General features: G+C 38.7%; 1 protein-coding gene and 1 pseudogene across 1 annotated transcript in view; both read left to right on the forward strand.

The window, feature by feature from the left end:
* The window catches only part of TRHDE (thyrotropin releasing hormone degrading enzyme), a 394,881-nt gene that overhangs the window by 156,428 nt on the left and 225,169 nt on the right, over positions 1–13,284 (forward strand). The window lies entirely within an intron of this gene.
* On the forward strand, positions 2,159–2,673 carry LOC137775237 (FXYD domain-containing ion transport regulator 6 pseudogene; annotated as a pseudogene).

The following is a 13,284-nucleotide window of genomic DNA, read 5'->3' on the forward strand; positions in this document are numbered from 1 at the left end:
TCTGAACCCTTAACCTGGAGAATCTGGTGCTATCTCTGGGTATATAGTGTCAGAATTAAGTTGAATTGTAGGGCACTCAGCTGGTGTCCTAGAGCAGGGGTCCCCAACCCCTGGGCCATGGACCGTTACTGGTCCTCAGCCTGTTAGGAACTGGGCCGCATAGCAGGACATGAGTGGCGGGCGGGCGAGTGAGCGAAGCTTCATCTGCCGCACCCCATCACTCCCCATCGCTAGCATTACCACCTGAACCATCTCCCCAGCTTCCCCCGGTCTGTGGAAAAATTGTCTTCCACAAAACCAGTCCCTCGTGCCAAAAAGGTTGGGGACCTCCGTACTAGAGAACTCCTACTTGGTGTAGGAACCTTCTCCGCCATCACTGGAATTGGTACCAAAACCTGTTTAGTCACATTCACAGCAAGTGGAAAAGTAAGGATTTGCCCCCAAGCAGCGTGCTCTAGAGACTGCAGCTGACCATTACGCATAGAAATTGAGGTTTTCCTTTAAACTGGCAAATGGCAGTTTAAATATAAGAAAAGTTTAAGATCTCGTTCACATTAACAACAGATTTTATAAAAGCAGTAGGAATATCATTAATAAGAAATCTTTGAATCTGTATTTGGTGTCATTTAATAATCTACTTGAATCATTTTATGTATTATCTTAAAATAAACTTGACAAGTGCTCTTAAAGTTCAGTTGAAAGAATAGAAATAGATGAGCAAGAATGGACCACAAACATTTGGAAAGAGAATAGTAATGGCTGGGACTGAGGAGTGCTTTCCTTTCTAGACGTGGATGAAAAGCTGCTAAGTGGAATTGTTGGCCTGAGATAAGTAACACATTTTTTTCTTTGTTTCAGTATTTTGGTTAAGATGGTTACATTTACTTATTTTCTTGACTGAATTCTAGTATACTTATCTTTTAATGAGATTTCCTTATTGCTTCCCAAATAAATCTGTATTAGTTTGCTAGGGCTACAGTAACAGTACCACAAACTGGGTGGCTTAAGCAAAAGAAATTTTCTTGTCTCATAGCTCTGGAGGCTAGAAGTTCCAGATCAAGGTGTAGGCAGGTTTGGTTCCTTCTGAGGGTTGTGAGGGCGAGTCTGTTTCGTGCCGCTCTCCTAGCCTCTGGTGGTTTGCTGGCAATCCATGGTGTTCGTTGGCTTGTTAGGAACATCACCCTGATCACTGCCTTTGTCCTCACATGACATTCTCCGCATTTGCATGTCTTCCTTCTGCATGGGTCTGTCTCTGTGTACAGACTTCCTCCTTTTTAAGGATATCAGTCATATTGAACTAGGGCTCCCCTAATGGCTTCACCTTGAGTTGATCATCTGCAAAGAACCTATTTCCAAATACGGTCACATTCACAAGTACTAGGGGTTAGGATTTCAACATTTTTTTTTAGGGGACACAATTCATCCCGTAACACTATCCCATTCTAGTTTTGACGGTGCTACATTTCCTATGAAGGATCCCCACTGACATATTCAGCAGGACACACTTTCATCCTTCACTTCCTAAGGTAAAAGGTGATTAGTACACTTGGGGAGACTGCCTGATTCAGTGGCAGGGTGGAGGTTCAAGGTGCCTACAGTCTGCCTTGGAGCCGAGAAACAGTTGTAAGCTGATGATTGCTTCTTCACTAATCTCCCTCTGCTTCATCCAACCTCATTATTTTGCCAGTTTTTACCTTCTCATTTGGTAGTTCTGGTATAAGATCATATACTCAGTTTACTTAAGTCCAGAAAAAGCTGGTGCCTACGATGGGAGAACAGAAGTAAGTAATATGTAATCACCCCAGACACCAACCCCCCCCCCCCCCCACATACCATCTTCTCTCAGGAACCTGAAAATCTAGTGATATAGGCAAAGAAACACATGATACAGAATGTGGCAAATACTAAGATAAAAGTTTGTTTAGATAGTTGCGAGAGCAGAGAAAAGAGAGGCACTTCCTTGAAGACACGAAGAGATGATGATTGAGCTGAGTCTTGAAGAACGAAGGGGAAGTCAAGAACAGGAAGGACGACCTCACACCGTGTGGAGAGAGCTCAGAATCGGGGTGGGAATCCGATTGGGGCCCTTGCCGGGCTGAGGGTTAGAGTGGGGGGTCTCCTACCCAGAGAGTCATTTTCCTCCCTCCGTCCCCAGACGCCATGGAGGTGGCGCTGCTCTTCCTGTGCGGCCTGCTGGCCCCGGCGGTCCTGGCCAATGCAGCTGAGCAGGAGAAAGAAAAGGACCCTTTTCACTATGACTACCAGACCCTGAGGCTCGGGGGATTGGTGTTTGCTGTGGTCCTCTTCTCGGTGGGGATCCTGCTTATCCTAAGTCGCAGATGCAAGTGCAGTTTTAACCAGAAGCCACGGGCTCCAGGGGACGAGGAGGCCCAGGTGGAGAACCTCATCACTGCAAATGCAACGGAGCCCCAGAAAGCAGAGAACTGAAGTGCAGCCCTCAGGCACAAAGAACCTGAAGGCAGCTGCTTGAACCTTTAGATGCAAATGCTGATGCTTAAGAAAACTGGCCACTTCAGCCACAGATCTTTCCCCAGGAGAAGCCAAGAACTTGTGTGTCCCCCGCCCTCTCCCCAACCCCTAGACACCTGTCCTCAACTTAATGATGCAACCTCTGCCTCCCTGCAGCCTGTGGTCTCGTCCACCTCCTGTGACGTGTGTCTGTGTGTGTGTTTGTGTGTCTGATGACTGTGGTCTTCATGGCTGCTTGCTCGTGGATGACACTGTATTTTAGTGAACCTGGCCCCACTTTCCTGGGCAGGAGCTCAGCCATGTGGCTGTCAGCTCGTCTCTGCTCTCCATGGCCCCATCACCTTCCACTCCTGGGAGTCTGCTTTGTCCCTAAGAGACCAGTTCCTTCTCTTGATTTAGGGGTGGATGGAGGGGTTGGGCACGAGCGGGAGTCTCCGATTGGCTTGGGACTTGGGAAGGTTTACATCACCTTCGTGATCCTTCTGCGTGGCCCGTCTTCACTCCTTTTATAAGACCCTTGCTTCCATATTTGTCCCTGGACCAGGTCTGTTCTGAGGTCCCTTGGCAGTGAGAGGTTCCCAGCAAGGGGCTGATGAGCCCGCTTTTCCCTCGGGCAGCTACACCCCTTCCCTGGTGCCCATCTGCCCCACCTCACTCCGCCCCTGGGGAACGTGCCCCTTGCATATCTTCTCAGCAATAACCCCGTGGTCTCTGGAACCCTACCCCCTTCTCCAGCCTTCCCTGCTCCCAAGACGCCCATCTCTAGCCCAACTCGTCTGGACTCAGACTCCTGTCCCTGACCTGGGGCTCTGGCAGGTGATGGCTGAAGGGGTGCATTCAGCTGGGGCCAGTGCTCTGGGGAGGGACAGCTGGGAGAGCAGGGGTCCTTTGCTTCTCTGCCCACATCCCATTGGCCAGGCAGCAGCGGGGGCTCCTGCACCCTCTGCTCGCCTGTCACTGGCCAGAACGGCAAGTGCAGCGGCTGTGCTGCGGGTTAGGGACCCGGCAGGGCTCCGCGCAGCCCTGCTGCAGGGGGAACAGCACTAGGTCGAAGCTGGTGAAGAGAGTGGAAAATCAGACCCTGCCCCTCCCACTCATTGTGTTCTCGTGGAAACTAACCAAACCGTGCCGCTGTGACCAGGACTGCTGTTCTCTGTGTCGTGATCTCTCCTCAACAACGATGATAGGAATAAAATACCACTTGTTTCCTAAAAAAAAAAAAAAAAAAAAAAAGAATAGGAAAGTCATTCAGGTAGACAAAATAAAAAAAGCAGACTGAATTATCCTGTTCTCAGCCTTTTCATTCAGTGCACCTTTGCATTGTTTGCTGTGTAGCAAGTTCTAAGTGCTTGACATATATGATTTTATTTCGTTCTCATAGCAACCTGGTGAGACAAATCCTAATAGTTTCCAATGAGGAAACTGAGAGATTAAAAACTTGCCCAGGGTCATTGGAGTTCAATCCCAAATTGGAACCTAAATATTCATACTTGCCTTAAAGGAAAGATGGATTTTAAAATAAGGTCCCAGAGCGGATTCCCAGGAGCCTGGATTGGACACAGGAGTAGGATAGACCGTATCCAAAGATGGCAGAGTTTCAAGCTGAAGGGTAATCTAGATTCTGGAATGAAGCCAACATTGAAATTCAGCTGGGAAGTCCAAGTCGGACTTCCATTTGCAGAAGATAGTCAGAAAAGTAGAACCCAATAGGACAGAAACCAGAGTTAACAGAACAGATCATGGGGGCTTGGAGTGGAGTGAAGGAGGTAGGTCCTAGTTGAAGTTGGTTTGAGCAGGCATTTCTGATTTTGACTATGGGTAGAAAGGAAAATATTAAGGAGATGAAGTTGACTCATACTTGATTTCTGTGCTATTTATAGCTAAGCAGGATGCACACAAACATATGTGTGTGTATGTGTGTGTGTTTCTATAGTATCTGTACTCAGTGTGTTCTACTATCTATGTGCCAGACTACCTGGGTTAAGTCTTAGCTCTGCCATTTCCTAGATAGGTGACCATGGGCAACTTAGTTATTCTGTCAGTGCTTCTGTTTTCTGGTCTGTAAAATAAGGATAACAATAGCATCTACATGTAAAACACATAGATCAGTGCCTAGTATACAGTAACTTCTCAATTAACAGTAGATGATAAATTCTTCAAGGAGATTGTAATGAGGGAGACAGATCTAAGTAAAGATATTTAGAGTAGAATCTTAATGGTCATTTGTTGAGTGCCCCCTATGTTTAAGGCATGTGCTAGGAACATTTAGGAGTTATCCCGTTTCATCCTTAAGATATCACTAGTTCTTTTTTACAGAAGACAATACTGAGACAAAGAGAACAATATATGAGTATAGATGGTAGAACACTATCCCAGGACACTGTAATGACTCTATCTGGTGGTAGGTATGGGGGAAGGTCATGGAACACCTCATGGAGGTGTTAATTTTTTATCTACTGACTTGAAAATATTGTATATAACTTGTCTGTTTTTGTTCATTCAAAATGATCTCTATGTAGATCAGAACTCTAGTTGCTATTGTTTGAGATGTCTCTACTCTCTTCAGTGGTCCTCTTTCATGATTTGATTTGGTCCTCTAGCTGTACATTGGTATATCGTATCTCTAATACTCAGTTAATTCCTAATTATACTTTTCCCCAAAGTCATCTCCTATCTTAAGCCTAGCTCGCTGACGTCTACTGTTATTTTTCTTTTTCTCTACCGCATCTGTTCTCCGTGTGTGCTTGGACCACAGAAGGGAAAATAAAAAACAAACAAAAGAAACAAAACACTCACTTGGCTAATTCACAGAGGTTTTATGCAGATTCATTCAAAGCCTCACACAAAGTCCTTTGTGATGTTTCTAAAAGGGTGAATGCGCTTGGTCAGTGTAAAGGAAAACATAACATTTCATGAGGATTATATTTGCAAGCAAGTTGGCAGTCTGGCAGATATGGTGCAGTTACTGAGGGCAACATTTTGGGGTATAAACATCAAATAGATGGTCAGTGTCCTTGTCTTTAATTCGTATCACTATTACCTTTGCAGGAACCTTTGCTTTGTAAGACTTGCCAACTGCAACAGCTCTTTTTTTGTCTCATTAACTCCTCTCAATATTCAAACATTACTTTGCTTACTGGCCCATAGCACTTTCACTTCTCTCCTGCTTAAAAAAAAAAAAAAAAGAAAGAAGCTTAAGTAAGTTACTTGGCTGTTTCACTAGAAAGCTTTCAGGGATGCGGGACTCTGAAGGCTTCTGTATAAAATAATGTGTAATATTATTTCAAATACTGTGTTTACAGAGCTCATACTGCTAAGGATTAAAGGAATGTGCTGTGACAAATCTGATTCTGAGTAGGATTGCCTTCCCTAAAATAGATCAGTCGAATTCAAGTAGAACTTTTGATTTATGAGAATTAGGGCTTCCCAGGGCATTGTATAGTGCTCTATATAATGACAACAGATTGTTGTTTCCACTGAGACTCCCAGTGGAATCCAGCAAAGATCTCTCCGTTTGCAATCGTTGCTTCTGAGCAGGGACCAGGATATTCAGGCTTCTTCTCATGTGAGAGGCACACAGCTTTTGGAGGAAATAGAATTTTTTCTGGTAGGTGTTGGTTGCCCTAATGAGAAATGAGTGGAGGTGTACCTGGATGTTTTTGGTGAGGGTGAATTTTTCTCCTCCTGAAGGAAACTTTAACATAACTACTTCTCCCAAGTATTATTGAAATAGATTTTGCTATTTTAGAGAGTTCTAAAGTTCTCCCTCCTACTTCTTTGTGAGATGCATATATATTGCTTTCATTTTTTTCTACCAGAATTTGGATTTTTTTCCATCAATTAACAATTTTGAAATTCTAAAAATCCATTCAGTTGACTATATCATGTAGTTTTACTTGTCTTAAAAAATTATTAAAGAAATGGTGCAAATAGGTATGAGACTTTTCACTATAAGCATCACACAGATCATGGCTAAATGTGGGGTTAATAATTTTAAAAATTTTTGATAATTTGTTTTTGATTATAAAACAATGATATCAAAGTGTACAGAATGTCCCATTTTTGATTGAGGTGTCATTAAAATCATATATAGAAGGATGCCAGGTAGGAGTAAGATGGTTCATTTTTCGTGCAGAGAATGAATGATAAGCTGCTCCATGACACTTGGATCCCTCATCAAGGCCTTAAAGAGTCGGGAAAGATTGGGGGAATGAATTGCCAAAGATATTTCTTTTAGAGAGCTATTGTGCTGTCGTGAGTCACCATTCCACTGACCTTAGGAGAAGGATGGTCTGTTCCCTCCCTCTCAAAGCTGGTTTGGGAAGACTTAAGTGAGGCGACCAGAACTCTAAATGTGTCTTCTACAGTTGGAAACCATAGAGGACTTATGTTTTCTTACGTGAGAGAAAAACTAAAGCAGATCTAAGACCGAGGTCTGCCTCCTGCCTGAGAAATCTGGAGATGATAAAAGTTGACACATTGCTTTTTGACAAAGAGTGCTGATGTGTTTTGATTGACTTGTACTTGCAGAGTTTGTCAGGGCACATTTCCCATAGACTGAATATGGGCTACACAGGAGAAAAGTGGTATGGAATCACCTGAGGATTTATCCAAAGGTTATCGTCAGAGAAAAGAGTCTGGAAATGTACCATTAATAGCCAGGGCTTAAGGAAACCATCTCAAATGACCACCAGGAATAGAATCACATGTGCCCTGCAGGAATCATCCTCTAAGTCCACAAAGTACCTCATCAAAAGTCAGCTTTCATTATTTGCCAGGTTCAGAGAGCACAAAGCCACTCATCCAAGTAAGTACATTTTTGTTCCCTTAACTCATGTACCTCAATCCCTTGACTCAACCTCTTGTTTGCCACACACAACTTTAATCCCGGAGACAGGCTAATTAGCAGCTAGTGAAAGGGGAAGACATTGCATATAGGGAAGTACAATAGAGTAGAATAGCAAAGGGATCAAATGGGAGAGAAATTGAGTAGAGAGTGTGGAGTAGAATAGCAAAGAGATCCCTTTCAATACAGCAGACTCCAGACCAAAGCAGGCTAAAGTTAATGAGGGTGGGTGGGCGGAAGTGAAACAATTTAATGCTAATTGAGGTTTAAAACTTATTGTTGTCCAGGGCTGGATATCCAAAACATGAGACCTATTGCGATTTTTATCTAGGACGAGGAATATTCATTCCACTAAATAAAGTATAAAATGAAAGTGGGAGACAAATATTATTTGTGTTTTGTTTGCAATGAATATGTTTCTGTTACAAAAACATCAATGAAATATTAAATAATGTTAAATAAAGATACATCTTGGAATTTCCCTTTTTGGAAACATGATGAGATAGATTATTTGGACCAACCTTTGCGGTGGAATAATAACAACTAAAAATGCTCCATAAAATAGAAAAAAAAAATTTTTTTAAGCACCAAAGATCTAAAAAGACAGTAAAGATCAACCAAATTAAAATGTAAATAAAAGCTGGAACCAGAAGGTTAAGAGGATCATTGAATCCCCCACTTTTCTCTGAGGAAGTTTGCCAAATGAGTTAAATTCAAGTGCAAATAGGATAACGTGGACAGGAAACAAACCTGGGACCCACTTTAGGTGGAGAGTCTAAAAGATAGCACTCCTCTTGTAGAGTTGGGAACCCCAAGGAATGTGGGAGGAGTAAAGGTAAACTGGCCTCATTCTTCCAGTACAGGTCTGTAAGGAAGATCATCTTGATGCTCTCCAAAGCAGAAGTGGAAACTCTCAGAGAGGTTATAACCACAGTCTGATTCTCATGTGTATTTGAAACCCAAATTTACATATGTTGATGGCTCCCCAAAATCTGAATTCTGTTTAATTGCTTCTGAACTGGGGGTATCCTTAAGGACCTGATAGAAGGAAATTAAAAGCTTTTCTGCAGAAAGTTACCTTCATGTTAGCCTCAAAGAGTATCTATAAATATTTTTCTAAGGAAAATTACTCAGTAACACTTACTAGCAATCACAGAAGGAAATAGGGTATCAATAGCAAGAACCAACTAACAAAACATAAAACAAAAACAAATGTGCAAATACTATAGTTATTGTAATTATAGTTACAAGTTATAAAATAGTCATGCTAACAATGTTCAAAGAAATAAAAATGTCTCTGAAGTTAGAGCATTCTAAACATACCCTAGCATATATGAAAAGGAAACAAATATATGTTTTAGAAATGAGAAATCCAATAATTGAAATTAAAAACTCAATGAATCCGTCAGAATAATTATCCAGAAAATCAGTCAGAATAACTTTCCAGAATTTAGCTTGAAGAGGCAAAGAAAAGAAAAATGTATATATGAAATATTTATATGAAAGAAACATTAAAATTCTTGGAGGAGAGAAAAAGAAAGTCTAGTATATGAGGTATAATACATGTCTAATTGGAGTTCTAGAAGAAACGGAGGGGAAGTATGGGGAAGAGAAAATATTTGAGGAGATATTGGCTGCAAATTTTTCAGAACAGAACAATACAGTCTGTGGACTCAAAATGCCCAACAAATCCCAAGCATGATAAGTAGAAAGGAATACACACCTGAATATATCATATTCAGTGCACCAAATACAAGTTTAGATCTTAAAAGCAGCCAGAGATTTAAAAAAAAAAAAAAAAGATTGTCTTCAAATTGGTAACAGACTGACAGCTAATTTCTTAATAGTAGCAATGAAGTCAGAAGAAAGTGGAATGATATCATTATTGTTCTGAAAGGAAAAAATACCCAGAGAATTGCATACCCGGAAAATGTCAGTAAATGAAAGACATTTTTCAGGCAGACAAATACTGAGTTCGTCATCAACAGACACTGTCAAGTGGAAACGTCAAAAAAAAAAGGTTGGGAAGATCTTATTAATGTCAGAAGGTTTTCCCACTGTTTCTAATCGACTCTCATGCCTCAGTGTTATCAGATTTAACCATATCACTTTATTAACTGATTGAGTGTGATTGGAAGTGACATGTCACTCAGAAGTGATACTTCTGAGCAGAATTTTTAAAACTGTTGTTCTCGATAGGAGTTTCTCCTTTAACTTTGATCCTGAAATGAAGAGTACATTAAACATAGCTGTAGTTGATCCACCATACGCATAAATGTGAGAGAAAAAGAAATCTTTGTTGTTGCAAGCCAATGAGATTTTGTAGTCATCAGTTATTGCAGCATAATTTAGACTAAAATTTCAATCCAGATGTCATTCAGTCTGAAGGAAAATAATCCCAGATGGAAGGTCTGGAAAACAAGAGAAATGACAAGAAAAAATTGGTAAATACCTAGGCAAGTATAAAGTAACATTAATTGTTTAAAATAATAATAAAAATGTATCATGAAATTTAAAATAGAAATAAAGTAACTGGTAGTGATAACCTATCTACTGGGAGAGGAATAAATGTGGTTAAATTGCTCTAAAGTCCTTGCCTTATCCAGGAAGAAGGCAGAAATTAAAGAACTATAAAACAATCCAAAAACAGGTCATCACAAGTTGATTTCCTGAAAAGAATAATAAAATTTACAAATATTTGTTGAGATTAATCAAGGTATAAAAAATGAGAATGTGCAAATAATCCATGTACAGAATAAAAAAAGAGTATCACCACAGGTACTGTATATGTTAAAAATAATGTGAGGCTTTTATTAATATTTTATGCTACTAGTTTTGACAGTTTAGTAAAATGGACAAATTCCTAGAAAAAATAAACTTATTAGTGTTGAGAAAAGTATAGAAATATATGAATAGTTCTTTATCTCTTAAACAAATTGAATATGCTAAAATGCTCCTACAAAAGAAACTCTGGTTCTAGCTGACTTTATTGAACTCTATCATATTCTAACAAATAGTAAAAAAAAGAATAACATCAATTTAAAAAAATTCTTAAACTCAATAGAAAAGCAGGAATGCTCCCCAATTTATTCTATGAGGCCAGCATAACTTTAAAATCAGAACCTGACATGGCCATTATAAAAGGGAAAATTGCAGATATTTCTCATCCATGAACATAGATGCAAAAATCCTAAACAAAATAAATAGCGAGTATAAAGTACAGCACTACAAAGTTGCGTTTATTCCAGAAATGTGAGATTGGTTGAACATTTGAAAATCAGTCAGTGTGAACATGGATAATAAAAGAATACAAAAGAGAAAATATATTATTTCAATAAATGGAGAAAAATATTTAAACAAAATCAGTATATAATTCATGACAAAATTTTTTTGCAATCTAAGATCAGCATCTTTAATGTGATAAAACGTCATTTGCAAACATCGTATAGCCGAATAGAACTTAATGATGAAACATTGAACATTTTCTTTTTTGGGTCAGGAATCAGATAATGATGCTGGCCAGCTGTCCACCACTTCTATTTAACATCACACTGGAAGCCTTAGCTGGCGAAGTAAGGCAGAAAAAAATCAAAAGATGCAAGGATTAAACACAAAATACAAAGTTGCCATTATTTACAGATGACATAATTCTACATAGAACAACCAAGAAATTCAATTATTATGATTAATAAATTTAATAAGATTGCTAGTACACATTCAAATACAATAATAAATTGTATTTATATGTATGTGTGTGTATATATACACACACACACACACACACACACACCAGCAACATAGCAGGTAAAATAAAATAATACATTTTAGTCTAGTTTAAAAAATATGAAGTACCTGGGAATAAATCTAAGATATATGAGTTCTGTGGAAAAAATATAAAAATTTATATTAAAAATGACCCAAATAAATTTAGAACAAAAACATTAATAGAGTGAAAGTCTTAATTCTGTCTCAATTGATCTGTAGAGTCAATGAATTCTAAACCAAATCTTAGCAGACTCTTCTGTTCAACTCAACAAACTGGTTCAGAAATTATATGGAAGTTGAAAGAGTCAAGAAGAGAGTCACAAACTCTTGGAAAAGGGTTATGAGGTGAGGGAGAATTGCCTTATCAAATAGCAAGATATTTTGTATCACATATAAAATATATGGTAAAATATATATCAAATATATTATTACTTTTTCTATCTATGTTATCCTACAATAATAATAAAAGACATAGGCAATAAAATCCATGCATGTCATTGCTACTTTGGTCTAAGATAATTTTACAACGTAATGCTTTTTTGATTCCCTTCAGCATCTGAGTATATTTTGCAAACTATAGAATGATAGGTCTCTAGACTTCGAGGGTAGAAGAGAACTTGAAGGTTGTCTAGTGCTGTATTGCCCAATATGGCAGTCAATAGACATAGGCGACTATTGAGCTCTTGAAATATGGCTAGTTTAAATATGGCTAGTTAAATATGTGCTATAAGTCTAAAATACAAACTGAATTTCTAAGATTTGAAAAAATAATGTAAATACCTTATTAATAATTTTTATATAAATTACCTGTAGGAAAGATGTTTGGGATATATTGGGTTAAATATTATTAAAACTAATTTTACCTATTACTTTTCTAAACTTGGCTACTAGAAAATTTTAAATTATATATTCGCTCACATTTTATTTCTAATAGATAGTGCTGATAAAGACCATTGACCAATGAGAAAATACATCCCAAATATAGTAAACTACTTGCCCCAAATTCGTCTACCATAACCAAAACATGCAAAACCTAAAACTTTCCTGAGGGTCTGGAAGTCAGGAAAAGATCCAGAGGACCACAGTCCTCCACAACTCTTTATAGTGCTACACGATTGTGGTAAAAATACAAAGGATGTTGGCCTTGTCATACAGACATGGGTTCACATCTGAGCAGCACGACTTAGTAGTTATTCATAAAGTTATTTAATTTAATCAGGTCTCTTTTTGTCTATAAAATCATATAATATTACTTAATTCACTGGGCAATTGTGATAATAAAATGAGATAAGCTACATGCCAGTTCTTAGCAAAGTGACTGTTTTTGAATAAATCTTTTAAAAATTAATTCCCTTTAGCATTTATATGAACTGCCCCTGTCATAGTAGTTTCCGTTTGCTTATGTATTGTCTTAGGGTTGAGGCTTATTATATTTTTGTATTTTTCTTTTATTCTTTCTATAAATGGATTCTAAGTTGTTGTGGGCATATCTGTGAGATACATGCTGAAAGAAAGTTTCAAAATATGAAAAATTATTTCAGTGACCAGGGTCAAATTTTAAAATCAACACTTCATAAAATATGTCTTTTATAAACACAGACGATACTAAGTTTGGTAATTACCTGGCTTCCTCTACTCTAGTAGCCTTTTGGGGGAACGGATTCTCTTGTGGTTACTCATTCTGTGTGATATTGCCATTCCCTTATGTTGGGGTTGGTGTGATATTTTATACATAGGGAAGTGAATAATTGCATGATTTTGACCAGGATTATAGCAAATTGGTGGCAAAGCAAAGCTCAAATTTCTTTTTCTTTTTCTTTTTTTTTAAAATTTTTACTTTTCTGCCGTGCTGCGTGGCATGTGGGCTCTTAGTTCCCCGACCAGGGATTGAACCCGCGCCCCCTGCATTGGAAGCGTGGAGTCTTAACCACTGGACCGCCAGGGGAGTCCCCAGAGCTCAAATTTAGACTTAGAATTTTTTAAGGAATTAATGAAACTGGTTTCTTTATAAACTAGAAGCGGGGAAAATAAAAGTATCATATTGGGGGAAATCAGGTATCCATGGACACCTTTGGATAAATTTGCAAGACTGGTAAAGATAGACAGTGAAATTCATGGGCTGTAGTACTAACCCAGTATTCATTGTTAGCTACTTGATGAGATTGTTCATTTGCATAGAATTA

This window comes from Eschrichtius robustus, chromosome 13 (assembly GCF_028021215.1).
Source record: "Eschrichtius robustus isolate mEscRob2 chromosome 13, mEscRob2.pri, whole genome shotgun sequence".
Lineage (NCBI taxonomy): Eukaryota > Metazoa > Chordata > Mammalia > Artiodactyla > Eschrichtiidae > Eschrichtius > Eschrichtius robustus.